The sequence below is a fragment of the Gorilla gorilla genome, chromosome 4 (genome assembly GCF_029281585.2).
Source record: "Gorilla gorilla gorilla isolate KB3781 chromosome 4, NHGRI_mGorGor1-v2.1_pri, whole genome shotgun sequence".
Classification (NCBI taxonomy): Eukaryota; Metazoa; Chordata; class Mammalia; order Primates; family Hominidae; genus Gorilla; species Gorilla gorilla.
This window is the reverse complement of record NC_073228.2, coordinates 106,595,273-106,611,176: the sequence shown is the minus strand read 5'-3', so window position 1 is coordinate 106,611,176 and position 15,904 is coordinate 106,595,273. Positions and strand designations below refer to the sequence as shown.

Below are 15,904 nucleotides of genomic sequence, written 5' to 3'. Positions count from 1 at the left end.
TACATCTGGATGGAGTATGGAATGTCTTGTACAATCATCACTCAGTCTGGCATGTTCTCTGGTTTCTAAATATACACGTTTCATTGTGAAGCAAGCATCCAGGCACTATTCTTTTGATGATGTTAGTGCAGAGCATCCTGTTTGTTAAAATGCCAAATCCGATGTGATTTAGTGATTAAGTAATCTTGTAAGCAAGCTGACATAATTTTAGAAACTGTCAGAATTCCAGGTTATTTTAGCAATGGTTGCATCACCTACCCTATTCTTCAGTTGATGGTTTCTTACCTAGCTGCTTTTAAAAACAAACACACACATTTTCTCAAAAGAAGTTATTGACGTTGCTATGCTACTTCATCCACACAACAGCAGATTCATATACATTAATTTACAGGAATTTTTAGTAATTTCATCCTAAACAATAGGATTTTTAATTTTAAAGATTCTAGGACAGTGAGAAGTAAAAACTCACATAAGTTATAGACAAAACACGATACAGACAGAAAAGCTAAAATATTTTAAATCCAGAATTACCTTCTTTTCCCTTCACCCACCATGCTTTCCTTCCTATCTTTTTTCTGTGAGAGGGCTTTATAACAGAAAAAAATGTATGCCTATACTACATTGATTTGATTCCAGCAAACTAAACAGATTTGGAATTTTTATTAGCAAGAGCCATAGGCAAGAGCAATAATACACTATACCTATCAGTGGTTAGTTTTATTCATGAACCCATGCTGGGTGAAGAAAAAAAGAAGTAAAGCTAACTTCAAAGCATTATCGAAAGATGATTAACTCTCTAGCCACAAATGAGAATCACAAGCTACTTTGATGTGGGAGAATTTTTAGTGCCTAAATTTAAAGAAAAGACATCCACTATACAAGTTTAACCATTCAAAAAATTCAATAATATACCTCCTTCGCATGCTGAAAACCAGTAATTACCTAAGGGAATAAATAAAATTAGAACTCAGCTTCAGAAATTATGCTTTAAATGCAAAGCTCACAAACAATATTCCTCCCTCATCATATAGTCCAGTGGCAAAATGCCAGCTCTAATATATACAGTACAAGAAATAGAACTCTTTACATTGTCATTGTCTCCCATCACCCATACCACAAGGTACTTTGGGCACTGATCTAGCTGCATGCACATCTTTATCTCAAAAATTCCACTGAGTTCAAATTTGAGTGTTATTCAGTGTGATACACAATGACAAAGACTATGGTTCTATAAAAATACTTGTGCCAATACTTAACTTGAAACTAACATTGGCAATGATCTGAAACTGTTAATCCTGGGGCCCTAAGCAATCTCTGTCATTATATATAGTATATGCCATTGTCTATTTTCACACAAAATTTGAAAATTATTCTTTAGTATGTATAATTCTTAAAGTTTGTATAAAAATAGGCCATAGAATATACTGTATGAATTTCAAGAGAAAATGGAAATTACTAAAGAGAAAAGTGAGTAGGTTGAAATGTGTTATTATTATTAGTAGTAGTAGTAGTGGTAGTAGTAACAATGGCCTAAGCATACAGGAAAGGTGGAAGGCTAATACCATGTACTTTATATGGCTTCTAACATGTAAATACATTTGACCTGATACTATTTTAAAAAAATGTTTGTATTTAGCAATCTGATTATACTTAAATATTCTTAAAACCTAAATGCTGGAACATTGCCAATTTTCTCTTCTCTTTCCTACCAAAATGACATATCTCTATCAATAATTATTTGGAAAAATATTCAAGGCACTCTCAGAAAAATTATTGTGCTTCATTATGCGAAATGGAAATGCAGCTTTAAAAAATATTCTGCCTGACATTCAGTTCTGTATATTGCTACAGCAGGTCAAAAGCCATTAGCCACCTGCTGAAAACACATACTAGGAAACAAAATGTCCTTCAAAATCATTTTGTATAAGGTATTCTCAAAGCAAAAGGGTGAGGTTATATTCTAAATGTTTATGAATGTGATGGCTCAGAAATACACTCACCATGACATATTAATTTTAAAATAATATTTAATAATGATCATATGATTTAGAGCATTCACATTGGATTTTTAAAAGCACCATGTCTATTATGAGAGAAATGAAAGTTACAGAAGATACATAAAATAACCAGTTCAATGGCTGTTGTTGTCTCCTTTTCCAATAAAAATAAGAGACTCATTATTATTCCTGGGATTCTTAGGACAATCTCTTTTATGCCAGTAGTCTTCTGAAGAATGACCCAACAGTCCTTTGGTATGTTAAAGGTATTCTTTAAGTCTATTTTTTACAGAAGAAGCAAAACACCAGCCCTTGTGCTGTTGCACATTCAAAATAATTCACAACTCATTTTTGTTTAGCATTTTGAAACTTGGCAATGAAGCATATGGCCCTCTACCATTATTCTATTATTAGGTTCCATTAGCAATAATTAGATAAATGGTCATTTAGCACTTTGTACAACCAGGTACTGAGTTAAGTGTTAGACACACCTTAATGCATTCAATCCATGTAATGACTTTATGACACAGGTAATATCTATTGCCATTTTACAAATAAAACCAAGGCACAAAGAGGTTAAGCAGCTTGCTCATAGTTACACAGATAGCAGATGACTATTTCAAAAAGGGAAATTTATAGCTTCCCTCATGTAAGATGAGGGAATGTGAGCTTCTGAATGTGATGAGCAAACAAAAGAAAGAAAATGAAGGAGGCAAAGTACAAAGAGAGTTGAATGAAAGGACTGAATTGAAAGAAATGCTTTCTCTTTCACAATTTTCTCTAATCTTATTTGGCTGACTGTGGTGCTCAAAAAAATGACAATAAACAGGTAAGAGAATTGTAATCTTACCAAGAGCAAAGATGACTCCTACCAGACTCCTACCAGACCCTAGGAAGATCAATTTTTCTTGCCTTATTTAAAAAGTGAATTTCCACTGTGTGGAACTGCAAATATCCAATCTCATTGCCCAAACTCTGGGATGACATCTGGGAAATAAATAAACATTTTGGTACCATGTCAGATTCCCTGGTTGCAGAGGCACAGATCGATCTATGAGTCCTAGAATATTCACCGACAAACCTGGTTCCTAACATGGATTGCGGGTGACCTTTGGAGAGTGACTTCATGAAGGGCCCATGGAGTTCACAGACTATTAGCTACAGAGGGTCCAACTCCACTGGTGTTGCCCTCATTAACTTGAACAAATAAAAACGTGTTTGTACAGATCTCAAATTACCTCCTGACACAAATGTCCAGTGCCTCTTCCAAGGGCCCAGATCCAAAAATCTGTCAACAGATCACAGGAGTTTTTGCTGAGGCTGGTGCATATTCAGATTTGTTTGGATCATTTAGAAGCCTTTAAACAAAATATCACAGGCCTCTAAATCTTCAAGTATAAACTAAAAAAAATAACTCATGGTTAATAAACTATGAACTCCAACAAAATGTGTCTGACAACATGGAAATTGTAAAACATTTCAGGAAAAAATGCACTAAACTCTCTGATAATGAGGTTGGAAAAGATTCCCTTTTCCGCACCCAAAACAAAGGAATGTAAATCCCTGCTTTAAGTGAAGAGAGTTGCCATTTATTTTATGGCTGAAGACCAAATTATACATATTTTTGTGACTTTCAGTTAGGGATCAAGGTCAATCACCAGATTTTCTCTCACACCAACAACACAGCAGCAGCACAAATACGTATGTTCCTCATCCCTTCCACTGTGAATTTTTAATTTTGGTTTTCCCTCTCAGAGCAACTAAGATTTCTTCATTTGTCAAAAGGGTAGCCATTAAGAAAGTCGTTTAGTTAATAAACAAGGAAATTAGCTAGCCTGATACAAAACAGATAGTAACAACACTAACAGCAATCTGTACACGCAAATTAAAGCAGCGAGAGTTGCTCTGATAAGCACTTTTAAACTGTTAGTGGTACTCCAAAAACGGCATCACCAGTATTAGAGGTTAGACAGCAGTTTAAAACATGTCTTCCTGTCTCATTTGGTTCCTGCAAAAATCTCAATAGTAATTTTTGAGTTTTACCTAAGGATGTGCAGAGAAAGACATCAGCAGAAAGAGGAAACAAGAAGTATCAAAGTAGGATAACTCATCTCCCATTCCAAGCACTTTTCTTTTTCTTCTCTTCTTTTTTTTTTTTTTTTTTTTGAGACATTGTCTCACTTTGTCACCCTGGCTGGAGTGCAGTGGTGCCATCATGACTCACTATGGCCTCAACCTCCCGGGTTCAAGTGATTCTCCTGCCTCAGCCCCACAAGTAGCTGGGACTAACAGAGCCCACCACCACTCCCGGCTAATTTTTGCATTTTTTGTAGAGATGGGGTTTCCCTATGTTGACCAGGCTGGTCTCCAACTCCTGGGCACAAGTGATCTGCGCGCCTCAGCCTGCCAGAGTGCTAGGATTACAGGTGTGAGCCACCGCACCTGGCCCCAAGCATTTTCCTGCATCTTCTTTTGTTACTCTTTGGAGCAACCAGCTAATGCTTGTTTAAGTTTGAGGAAAGCCAAATAACCTAAGTAAACAACACAATGGACACAGGACTTGTAAATCTCATGAAAGACAATGCCAGATTTTAAAGTACATAGTCATCAAACAAAAAAATTAGCATCAGAATGTTCATAGCCACATGTAAATGGTCTATATTTTTTAAGCTGATAATCTCTATTTAATTTGTACATGTAATAATTTTTTGGTGGTGGAATCAGCATAAATATAAATATCACAGTTTCATATTGAATCAAAATATCTTCAGTTTTCTACAAAAAAATAAATCTTTTTTTTTCACCTAACCTTCCTTGGTACAAAAATTAAATCTTTCTTAATATAGAATAGGAAGAATCTGCTAATTCAATATACTAATTTGTTTTTGCTGATTAAAAAAGGAATGAAAAAAATCTCCTCATCTAGTCACTTCCTATAAAATGCTTGAAATGCTTTGTTCACCATTGGCTTTAATAATTCCTTCCTTCAGTTGGTGGAAAATGTATCTGAATCAGTAAGAACCTACTTCTGCCAATTCCTTTCAGGAAAACAACCTTCCACCTACTGAAATCATACCTCCACTCCAGGCTGTAGCCATTCCCAGCCTCCCTCCTTCACCTCAGTGGGACCCTGTTATCCTGATCCGCACAGCATTATGCTGAACTCACAAGATAACGGGAACAGAAAATAACCAGTAACAGGTATTCATGTTTAAACTACCATTAAAATAGTTCTATAAAACAGAAAGCCAGAGTCTCAAGGGGGTAGCTGGCCAAGGATAAATAAACCACTTCAAGTATAATATAAATTCAAAAGTGTTAAATAAATAATAAATTTTACTTAAATCTACCAAATAAAAAGATCAGTAGTTATATAAATATGGTCAATACATTTTTTAAAAAGAGAAAAATGTGCATTTAATTTGTTAAACCAAAATACTCAGATAAATATAGCATAATATATTCAATACATATTTCACATATTGCTGACTTTGAAAGTTTTTTATTCTAAGTATAAAAGTAATCTTCTCTTACTATAATCACTACAAATTGATAAATTAATTGTGTATATAAACTCAGGATAAAATACTTGCTATAATTACTTAAAGCATTTAATATTTTCAAAAGTGTTTTAAAATCTGTTCCTGGCTCAGTTTCTTAAATGACCAGGGATGTTTCTATATTGCTGCTTGTCTGAGCTTTGAAAAAAACCAGTACTTAAAATGCTGCATTTAAGCAATAGCTGTTTTAGTTAAATACATTCTAATAGTTCCAAAATTTCAAACATTTCCACTGACAAGTGTCTTTGGTTGTTGTTGTTTTGTTTTGAGACAGTGTCTCACTCTGTCACCCAGGCTGGAGAGCAGTGGTGCGATCAGGCTCACTGCAGCCTCCACCTCCCAGGCTCAAGCAATCCTCCCACGTCAGCCTCCCAAGTAGCTAGTACCACAGGTGTGTGCCACCAAGCTCAGCTATTTTTTTTTTTTCATTTTTTTTTTGAAGAGACAGGGGTCTCCCTATGTTGCCCAGACTGCTCCCAAACTCCTGGGCTCAAGGGATCCTCTGAACCTGCCAAAGTGCAGGGGTTACAGGCATGAGCCACTGCACCCAGCCCACTTTACAAGTCTTTGACTTAAACATTAGAAATGGAAAAGCCTAGACACTTTGGACTTAATTTACATGGAGGGAATTTTAAACGCAAAGAATCTTCGGTGTTCTACAAAAAATTCACACATTCAGAGAAGGTATCTTACATAATTTTTAAAGGAAGAAAGGAAAAAGTATGAGTAAAACATTATTTTAGTGGAGAATGTTGTGCTCCTATGAGGCCCAAGATTCATAACCAACCATGATGCCAAAGGGGAGATTTTTTTAGAGGAATGAAAAAATTATTCCAATGTTACTTGATCAACACTAGACTCCACTAGGAGGCACTCTGAACTTACGTGCTACTGTATGACCTAATACTTTTGTGTCATTTTTTGTGTGTGTGTGGCTGCAGAAAGCACATTTCCTGCTCATAATCAAAGTGTCAGCCAGTAAGAGACCACCATAATAACTGTGGTAGGAGCCTCAAAAACTGAAGCTGTATTCTGATTTGTAAGAAAACCAATGGTAATCATGTGTTACAAACTCTTCACTTGATAAAATGATGGTTTCAGGGTTCCTTTAAATAGGGAAGACTTCTAATGTACTGAGAAGAGATTCCAAATTACAAATACTAAATTTGTCATCAGCCTTTCATGTTATTACACTGCCCCATTCCAACTCTTCACAATGCCAGTCAGTGGCAAATGGGTTACCATGCATTATGTTTTTAAAAGCACAAAAGAGTGCACACAAAGTGCCCAAAGGCAACCAAAAAGACCTTAACAGCCAATTGCTTGGCAAACAGATAAAGAAGAAAAAAGTTTATGTAATTGCTACCTGCTTTTTATACAAACACATGTATTTCCTGGAACGTGGTAAATGTTTGTTTTGAAAGTAACCTCCATAGTCTTTCCCCATGTCGTTTATCAGTACTGGATTGGAGAGCAGTTTATGACAATAAAGATTTCATTTACCTTTAATATTTTTCTCAACATTATGATTTTAGATTACTTTTGTCACTTCTTATTCCCTCCAGCATATACACAAACCCACATATACACACACATTAATGTTAACCTTCATATGTCTAAGGTGAATTTCCTAAATTCCATACATACCACGTTTAAATATAAATTACAACCCCCAAACAATAAATGGCTCTAATCTCCATTTGTGAAAAAAAAAAGGATCAAAGAGTTTGTCAAACACTCTGCTGTAAAGAACACAAATCTGAGCAATAGTCCATTTTTTATGTTCACCCTTATTAGTATGGGTACAACTTCTCCCAATGTTTGTATATTGCCCAGTAAAGATGACAACTGGTGTTGTTTCAACAATATTTGGAGTAATGAAGCAGATCCAAATTAAAATGTTCCCTATAGCTATATTTTCCTTCAAGAAACTCCTACGATGTCCTAGATAAAACCCTAGAAACAGGCTATGTGAAACTACCTGGTTTATCTATTGTAAGACTAAATACAACTAATTAATTGACAAGATTTCAACCCAGGGTTGAAAGAAGGGAATTTACTACAGTATGCCTATCTTGCATTCAGAAACAAACCCCAAATAAAGTTAGCTATCTAAAGAGGTTTTTTGGTTTGGTTTTAAAATTTATTTTATTTTTTCTTCAGTAACACTTGGCAAAATGTTGAAAACAGAAGAATCTGCTGGAGAAAAAGTAGTTGCAAAAGAAATAACACACAACTGGGTTTAGTCTTTAACACATAAAGACATTAGTCTTTAACACATAAATAAGTCTTACAAATATAAAAGAAAAGAGGAAAACATCAACAGAGTAACCACATGTAGAAGTAAAAATAATATAAAAATGTTCAAAAATAATATAAAAAATGTTCATGTTATCCAAATTATAATGTATTCTTGAATTGGCAGTTAAAAAAAAAGAAAACTAATTTCAGGCTGGGAAATGGGTGTTCTCATACAGACTGCCACAGAAATATAAACTGTCACATGGCTTTTTTAAAGAACAATTTGGCATATACGTATCCAACACATAAAAATATCCACACTCTTCTACTTAATTTTACTTCTAGAAATTTATTTTAAGAAAGTAGAGATAGGAAAAAATTAATCTAAAAGTATTTTCATCAGAGTGTCATTTATAACAGCAAAAACAAATTTCTAAGATCCCAATAATAGAGGACTGACAGAGGCATAAAATAAAATGTAATGCAGCTACTTAGATGCAGCTGTAAAAGAACATTTAGTGACAGGAGAAAATGTTCACTATCTAATGCTCAGTGAAATATATTGCTCAGTTATCTTAATTTTATGTCTTATGGTTTTGAATCTCTGTTTGTATATGTGCATATATGCATGAACAGAACAGCAGAATGGCTGACACACAAACAAATGATATCAGTGCTTATCTCTGGGTAGTAAAATAATGGGTAATTTAAAAATATTGTCTTCTTTGTGCTTATGTTTTTTTGCATTTGACAATTTTTCATAATGAACAAGTATAATTCAAGAAAACAATGGGGAGAAATATAATTGCTCAGAAAAATAAAATTATGTGACTTCTTATATCTGATGCTCAGTTTCTGATAACTAGAATAGCACTGCTGAGAATAATGAAAATAGTGTTTCTGTAAGAGGCTAAAATTGATTCTATGCCCACAGAAATGAAGAGAGAGGCATCGCTTCTCTACCTGGCAAAAGTATCTCTGTCTAACTTAATACCATATGAAGAAGCTCTATCTAACCTAATACCACACTATTAGGATAGGTTTCTCATCACTTAGATCTATTCCCAGGATAATAGTCAAATCATCCTCATAAGAACCACAGGCTTATTGAAAGCTACTGTCATTGTAAAATAAGCAGTAAGATGGCTACAAGCTCTGCTGTGATCTCTCTAAACCTCTTTGTGCATCTATACAATGGGAATAATAGCACTATCGATCCTAGAGGCAGTCTTTCAGCCAAAGCAATTGTCCATTCTCAGATAAAGTTACTGTTTTTTTATATCAACAACAAAAATTTGTGGCATAGCCAGGACACATTCGTTTCCATAATCTCCTATATCGGACAGGACATGTTTTAATTATTTGTATTTTAAATGCTGTGTTTTCTATCTGTTCACTGAGCATGTAAGCAGACTTTAAGAGTTGCAGTTAAGCTGATTATTTTGCACATGAAGCTATGTCTATAATTTCCTGAATAAACAAATAACAATCAACAAATATTTACTGAGCATCTTCCATGTTCCAAGAATTATGTCAAGTACTGAAATAAAATATTTTTTAAATATGGGCAAATCATTCCCCAGATCACATACAAGATAAGAAAATTGTATTTTTCCCAAATTTAGTCTAATGATAACTACTGAATATTTATGAATATGAATAATTAGCTAACCCTTTCATTTGTCTTGTTAGTTTCTTTTCTAAAGAACTGGAAGCATTTTATTACTTTATAATGCCATTTTAGTAAGTTTTGCTATTTTATTGTGGCAAAGTATATATAACATAGAATTAGCCACTTTAACCACTTTTAGGTATACAGTTCAGTCTCATTAATTACAGTCACACTGTTGCACAACCATTACCACCATCCATCTCCAAGAACTTGTTTATCTTCCCAAACTGAAACTCTGTACCTATTAAATAGTAACTCCACATTCCCTCTTCCTCCCAGCCCCTAGCAACTAGCATTCTATCTTCTGTCTTGAATCTGACTACTCTAGGTACTTCAAGTAAGTGAAATCATACCACATTTGTCCTTTTGTGTCTGGCTTATTTCACCTAGCGTAATGTCTTCAAGGATCAGCCATGTTGTAGCATGTGTCAGAATTTCATTCCTTTTTAATGCTGAATGATATTACATCATATGCATATTCCACATTTTGTTTATCCATTCATCTGCTGACAACCAGTTAGGTTGTTTCCACCTTTTGGCTATTACGAATAATGCTATAATAAACACTGGCATACAAATGTCTATTCGAGTCTCTGCATTCAATTCTTTTGGGTACATATCCAGAAATCAAATTGCTAGATAAGTTTTGCTTTTAAAATTCCAACTTCCAGTAAACATGTCTTCTGATTTTTAAAAAATCAATTATCCTCAAATTCAGTCTCTATACTGAATTTTTAACAGCCAAGGATCTATTTCATTATCTTTCACCACATGCTTTTAAAACCCAAATTAAAAAACAAAAGTACTGTTTATACCTATGACGTAAGGTATAACTCCCAATAATGCCAGTATTAGCTAACTTTTCTCTATCAAAGTCCATCACTCTTTGGTAATGTCATCCATAAATACTCTTCCAGTTTCTTCACACCTAGCCTCTGACCGTTAGTGTCAACCAACAGAGCACTGAGCCACCAAATTTCTGTCACTGCATCTGACATGTTCCCCTGACAATGAACACATTTTATCTCCACTTTCAGATGACACATATGTATTTTAATAATGCCACCACAACACTCACAACTTTGTTATTAAAATAATAGTTACTTAATAGGAAGAATTCCTATTAAGAACAAAGCAATATGTCTCAGGTAAAAGTATGACCCTCCTCCAGCATAATATTTAACTTCATATCATCAAAAATCAGATGTAACACCATTGGCCCATAATACAGATGTTATGATCTGTTACTCAGTGGTGTCAAAAAAGGATTCCACTATACTTAACAAAAATTAATTTGTGAGGATCCTTTGTGCTTTTTAAAATTATATAAAAATAGGTAAGGCATTTCATCTCTATTGTGAGTGGAAATATAATCTAGAGATACAAAGCAACCATTTAAAAATTCTTAAATGTGAATTACTGACCAGCTGAGGAGAGAAATGTAGTTTCTATCAAAAATAAATAGAGTTATCATGTCTTGCATACATTCCATAACTTTATGACACCAGTGGCATGACGAAGCTATTAAAGTCTTTCTGACAGAGTAAAGACCGTAATAACTCACTGCCACCTTCATCAAAGCTGGTGAATTATGGAGTATATGAAGGGTAATTACCCTTCAAATAAAGTACGTGGGCAGTTTCTTATCCTAAATGTTTATTTTAAATATATAAATTATCACACCTTGTTAACAATTCAAAGCAGGCTGTGGTTAAATTATAAAAGAAAATTACTTCAGATCTGTTCATTTCTCATCCCAGGTATCAAATATATGATGATTTCTGTTACTAGATTCCAGTGAGTTGTACTGAAGTAAATTGGAGCTGTGTGAGTGCAAGTGAACTGAAATAGGACTTTCCTCAAGTATTTTTACAGTGAGGAATAGCAAAGGATTTTTCACAGATATGATACTATTTTAGTTCTTAAATCAAAAGCAAATTGATCTATTTTGCCAAATTTGCCAATAATGATAGCAGCAACCTGGAAATATCTACCATACATGAATAATTTAATAAATCCCAAGCCAGAGACTCACTATAATGGCTTAGAGAACTCCAGTTCCATAGATGGGAGATATGAATACTGGAAATACCCAACATTTCCTGAGAATAGCCAACATTTTTTTCTCTGAAATGCTCTATAATTGGTTGGATTTTCCTTCACTCACCAAGGGATTCGTAACTCTGAAGGAACTACGGGTCCCCTAGGAAGTATCAAATACAAATTTCCTTGCTGAGAGCTGCACAATAGTTTTCTTCCAGGAGTGAAGCTGACTCGGGTCTTGTTCAAGCTGAGTTTAAGCATTTACACCATACAGTAGCCTATTTTCTGTACCTTTCACTAAGCCCAGGAAATCTGTCCCCATAATTGGGCACAGATTTCCTGGGCTTAGTGAAAGGTATAGAAAAATTTACATTCACATTTTAGCTGTTAAAGGAGGCAGTTTTGTCCCCACAGTTGGGACAGATCTGTCCCCATAGTTGGGATAGATTTCCTGTGCTTAGTGAAAGGTACAGAAAATATGTCTCAGGTCCCAGAACATAAGAACTCTAGACAGCATGGGATAATGGTAGCTACATTTAGAACATGGCTGGAACATGCTCAAGTCAGAAGAGCTGTGTGGGTCTGACGGGACCTAGAGATGCAAATACCAAGAACTACATCTATTCTTCTTCTGCCAGCTCCCAACCCCACTTGAAATAGATTGAAAAATAAGGATGGTAAAACTATTTTGAGGAGGATAAATAAAATGCTAAGGATGAAGCATTTCTCCTTGGCCTTTCCACCAGCATAATGATTTCTAAATTAAGAGATTTTAAGTGAAATTCAGATCATTATAATTCAACAGCAGTAATGAACAGCCTTAATTTACAAATCTCAGATGGAAGAGTAAGATTTTTTTCTGCTTCCAGAGGTGTTACCTTCTTCTCATTACAGGGGTCAAATATATCTGCTGGGATTTATCATTATTATTATTAATTATAATCACCCTTTGCTTGGTAGTTATCTTATTTATAACTTTTGATATAGAGTTTTTAAGATATATTCTTGACCCCTATACCACATATCAAAAGAGTAGTAAGTTACTTGTTTCTTTTCAAGTAAATTATTGATTTGCTACTGACTATGCTCAGAATGATGAATGAAGTAAGATTTCAAGCTGTGAAGAATCTGGAGCCCAGTACCTTTCTGACCCGCAACTTTGACCTAAAAAACGGCATGTGTCTAACTTGGAAAGTAATTTTTAGTTGCTATTTATTTAGAAATTATACTACATTTTTGATGCCTTTTTCCATTTTCTCCATGAATGGTTCAAAATTTAATTCCTAGAAATCACTAGTTTATAATCATTCCCTTTGATGTTCAGCAGTTCATAAAACTAACAGAAACCACATTAAAAAACTCAGAAACTGTTAATAGCAACGATTTAGAAAATAAGACTAAGTAGAGAATAAAAAATTGATATTATTAAGAGCTTACACTAATGATTGCAAATTAAATTCTAGGCACTATTCAAAGTACTTTTACAGGTTTTAACTCATTCAATGCTTACAAAAAGCCTGAGATGAATAATACTAATTTCTCCATTTTGCATATTAGGAAATGAAGACGCTCAGAGTTTAAGTAACGTCTGTTCAAAGTCACACCTTCTACATGTGGACAGAGCTCAGTCTGGCTCCAGGATCTGTGAGCTTACATGACACAAAACTGCCTCCTTTAACAGCTGAAATGTGAAATGTATTCTTGCTTGTGTCCTCTCAGTTCTTTCTCTGAAAATGAATGTGTTCACTGTACACTTGACCCAAGAATGGAACAGTAAATTTACAAAATGCAAACTTTGCTTTACCATAATTCTGCTAACATATTCCATAAATTCTAATAATTATTAAAAATAACTTCATATAAATGATCCAATGTAAGAGGTTATAGTTTGTGTAAAGTTCAACATCTTTGGCTCAATTTGAAATAAAACGAACATGTTAAAAAAAATTTAGTACATATATAACCACTTGAATGATTTTTAAAAAGTTAAATACAATGGTGAGAACTCCCAACACCACTCCTTACTCCCCATTTGTTTCCAAAGTTCCAGAAACCAAATTTCCAACGAGACAAAAACATCTCTTACTAGATGCTTGAAGACACCTTATATTCAATACTTTTATGGTTTCCCCCAACTTACACTATCTAAACACATTTCTGCCTTGTTTCATGATGTCACTTAACTAACTCAGAAAGAAACTATATTTTCTTTGACCTCACTCTCTCCCTCAACCTCTTCAAGCCAATCAGTCACCATATTTCACCATTTCTGTTTTTGAAACATCTCCTGATCCCACCACCTTCCTTCCTTCCTATAACCACCACTCTAGTTCTTATTGCCATCTTCTTACCTCCACATGATACTTCTAAAGGTAACAGCTCTAACAGGTTGCCTTACCCTCTGGTTTGTCCCTTATTTATTCAGTCTCCCACGTATCTACCAAAGTTCTTTTGTAAAACACAAAAGTACAAAGCTTTTTAAGTTTCCAATTGTTTATAACAGAGGTTCTCAAACTTTAAAGGGCATGAGATTCGCTTGAAAGGCTTGCTAAGATACAGATTGCTGGGGACTCCCCCTCCCTTTTCTTATTAAGTGAAACTGGGAAGGGGCCCAGATGTCTGCATTTCCTCCTAGTTCACAGGTGGTGTTAATGCTGCTGGGCTAGCATCACTACTTTTTAGTGTCCCAATCAGTGCTGTGCATTAAAACTACTTGGGATACCTATGTAACAAACCTGCATGTTCTGCACATGAATCCCAGAACTTAAAGCATAAAACACAAAGAACAACAACAAAAAAGTCTATTTGGGGAAGTTTTATAAAATGACTTGCTGAATCCTAAACCAATTATATGCGGGCATTGCTTTTTTGTTGCTTTTAATCCTCCAGGTGATTCTGATTTCCTAAAATATGGAGAATCACTGGTGTTTAGTAAAAAGTTCCAAATCCTTAACATGACATTTAAGACCACTCACCTGGTGTTTATGCACTTGCTTTGCCTAAAAATTCCTAGTAAACGAATAACAACAATAATAAAGTTTGCCTATCTAAAAGCATGTATTCCCAAATGATTTTGTGAGAATTAAATGAGATAATATATAGTAAATGCCCGCCAGTGACTGACACAAAGTCATGTTTCACATAAATGTTAACATCAATTCAATTCAACAAATACGTTGAGTATATTTTTAATTCAATTCTACATATATGTATGACTCACCCTTAATATGGAAGAGGCTACATTCTCTGCTGGGAATGTCTGGTTAGATAAGACAGAGACGGTACCTGTCCTCAGAAAGTGAACAGCACAAAAGTAATCAGAGTTTAAGGTAATGAATACCAAACGTTAGTGACTTTTGTAATAAGTACTGTACAAGGAGGAGGACAGGGTCATATGAGAGCTTACAACAGTGATACCTAAATTTTTCCAAGCTTAGGGTGCCAAGGAAACCTGAAACCTAAGGTGTGTGGGTGCAAGAGGGGAAACTGAAAAGCGCATTCTAGCCCACCAAAACAGCTTGACCCAACAGCACATAGGCAGGAGCAGCTTAGGTGTGCTAGGGACAGAAAGGCTGGTATGATTGGAGCTTAGAGGTTACACAGGGAGAAGAGGAGCACCAGGTAAGAACAGAGAGAAAGATGGGGGTAGATCAGCCGGGCGCGGTGGCTCACGCCTGTAATCCCAGCACTTTGGGAGGCTGAGGCGGGCAGATCACAAGGTCAGGAGATCGAGAACATCCTGGCTAACAAGGTGAAACCCCGTCTACTAAAAATGCAAAATATTAGCTGGGCGTGGTGGCGGGCGCCTGTAGTCCCTGCTACTTGGGAGGCTGAGGCAGAATGGCGTGAACCCTGGAGGCAGAGCTTGCAGTGAGCCGAGATTGCGCCACTGCACTCCAGCCTGGGTGATAGAGCGAGACTCCACCTCAAAAAAAAAGATGGGGGTGGATCATGAAGAATTTTGAACTTGATCCAAGAGGAGAGGGAAACCATTCAAGTGTTCTACAATTAGGTCTTCCTGAGGCTGTCACCCTCCAGCTGGTATGCTCCCTGATGGCAGACGCTGGGTTCTATTCATCTTCCCCTTTTCCATTCTAGTCAAGTGGCCCTCATACTGCTGCATGCACATCCCAAGGGATACTCAAAGACATTCCAGTATGCAAACTGGCACAGAGGTAGTTTAAAGCGAATTAATTTCTAGATCTTTGGTCTTCATATATATTCATTCCTAAAATTGTACTGAGACTGAATTTAGAATCTGCAAATTATTTTCTCCCACCCAGGCCTTCAGGCTTAGTTTTACTATGAACCTTGTCTTACGGTGGGAAAACTTCAGGGGGGACCAAATAAAGGGATGATTCCAAATACTGGTGTTGGTATTGAAAAAATCA

At 35.4% G+C, this 15,904-nt stretch overlaps 1 protein-coding gene and 1 long non-coding RNA gene across 8 annotated transcripts in view; one reads left to right on the top strand and one right to left on the bottom strand.

The window, feature by feature from the left end:
* The window catches only part of LOC134758574 (uncharacterized), a 47,931-nt gene extending 42,738 nt beyond the window's left edge, over positions 1-5,193 (top strand). Inside the window, exon 6 of the long non-coding RNA XR_010133915.1 lies at positions 5,043-5,193. This is a non-coding gene — a long non-coding RNA (uncharacterized lncRNA). The remainder of the gene's footprint in view (positions 1-5,042) is intronic.
* PAM (peptidylglycine alpha-amidating monooxygenase) overlaps positions 1-15,904 on the bottom strand; it is a 277,732-nt gene that overhangs the window by 233,489 nt on the left and 28,339 nt on the right. The window lies entirely within an intron of this gene.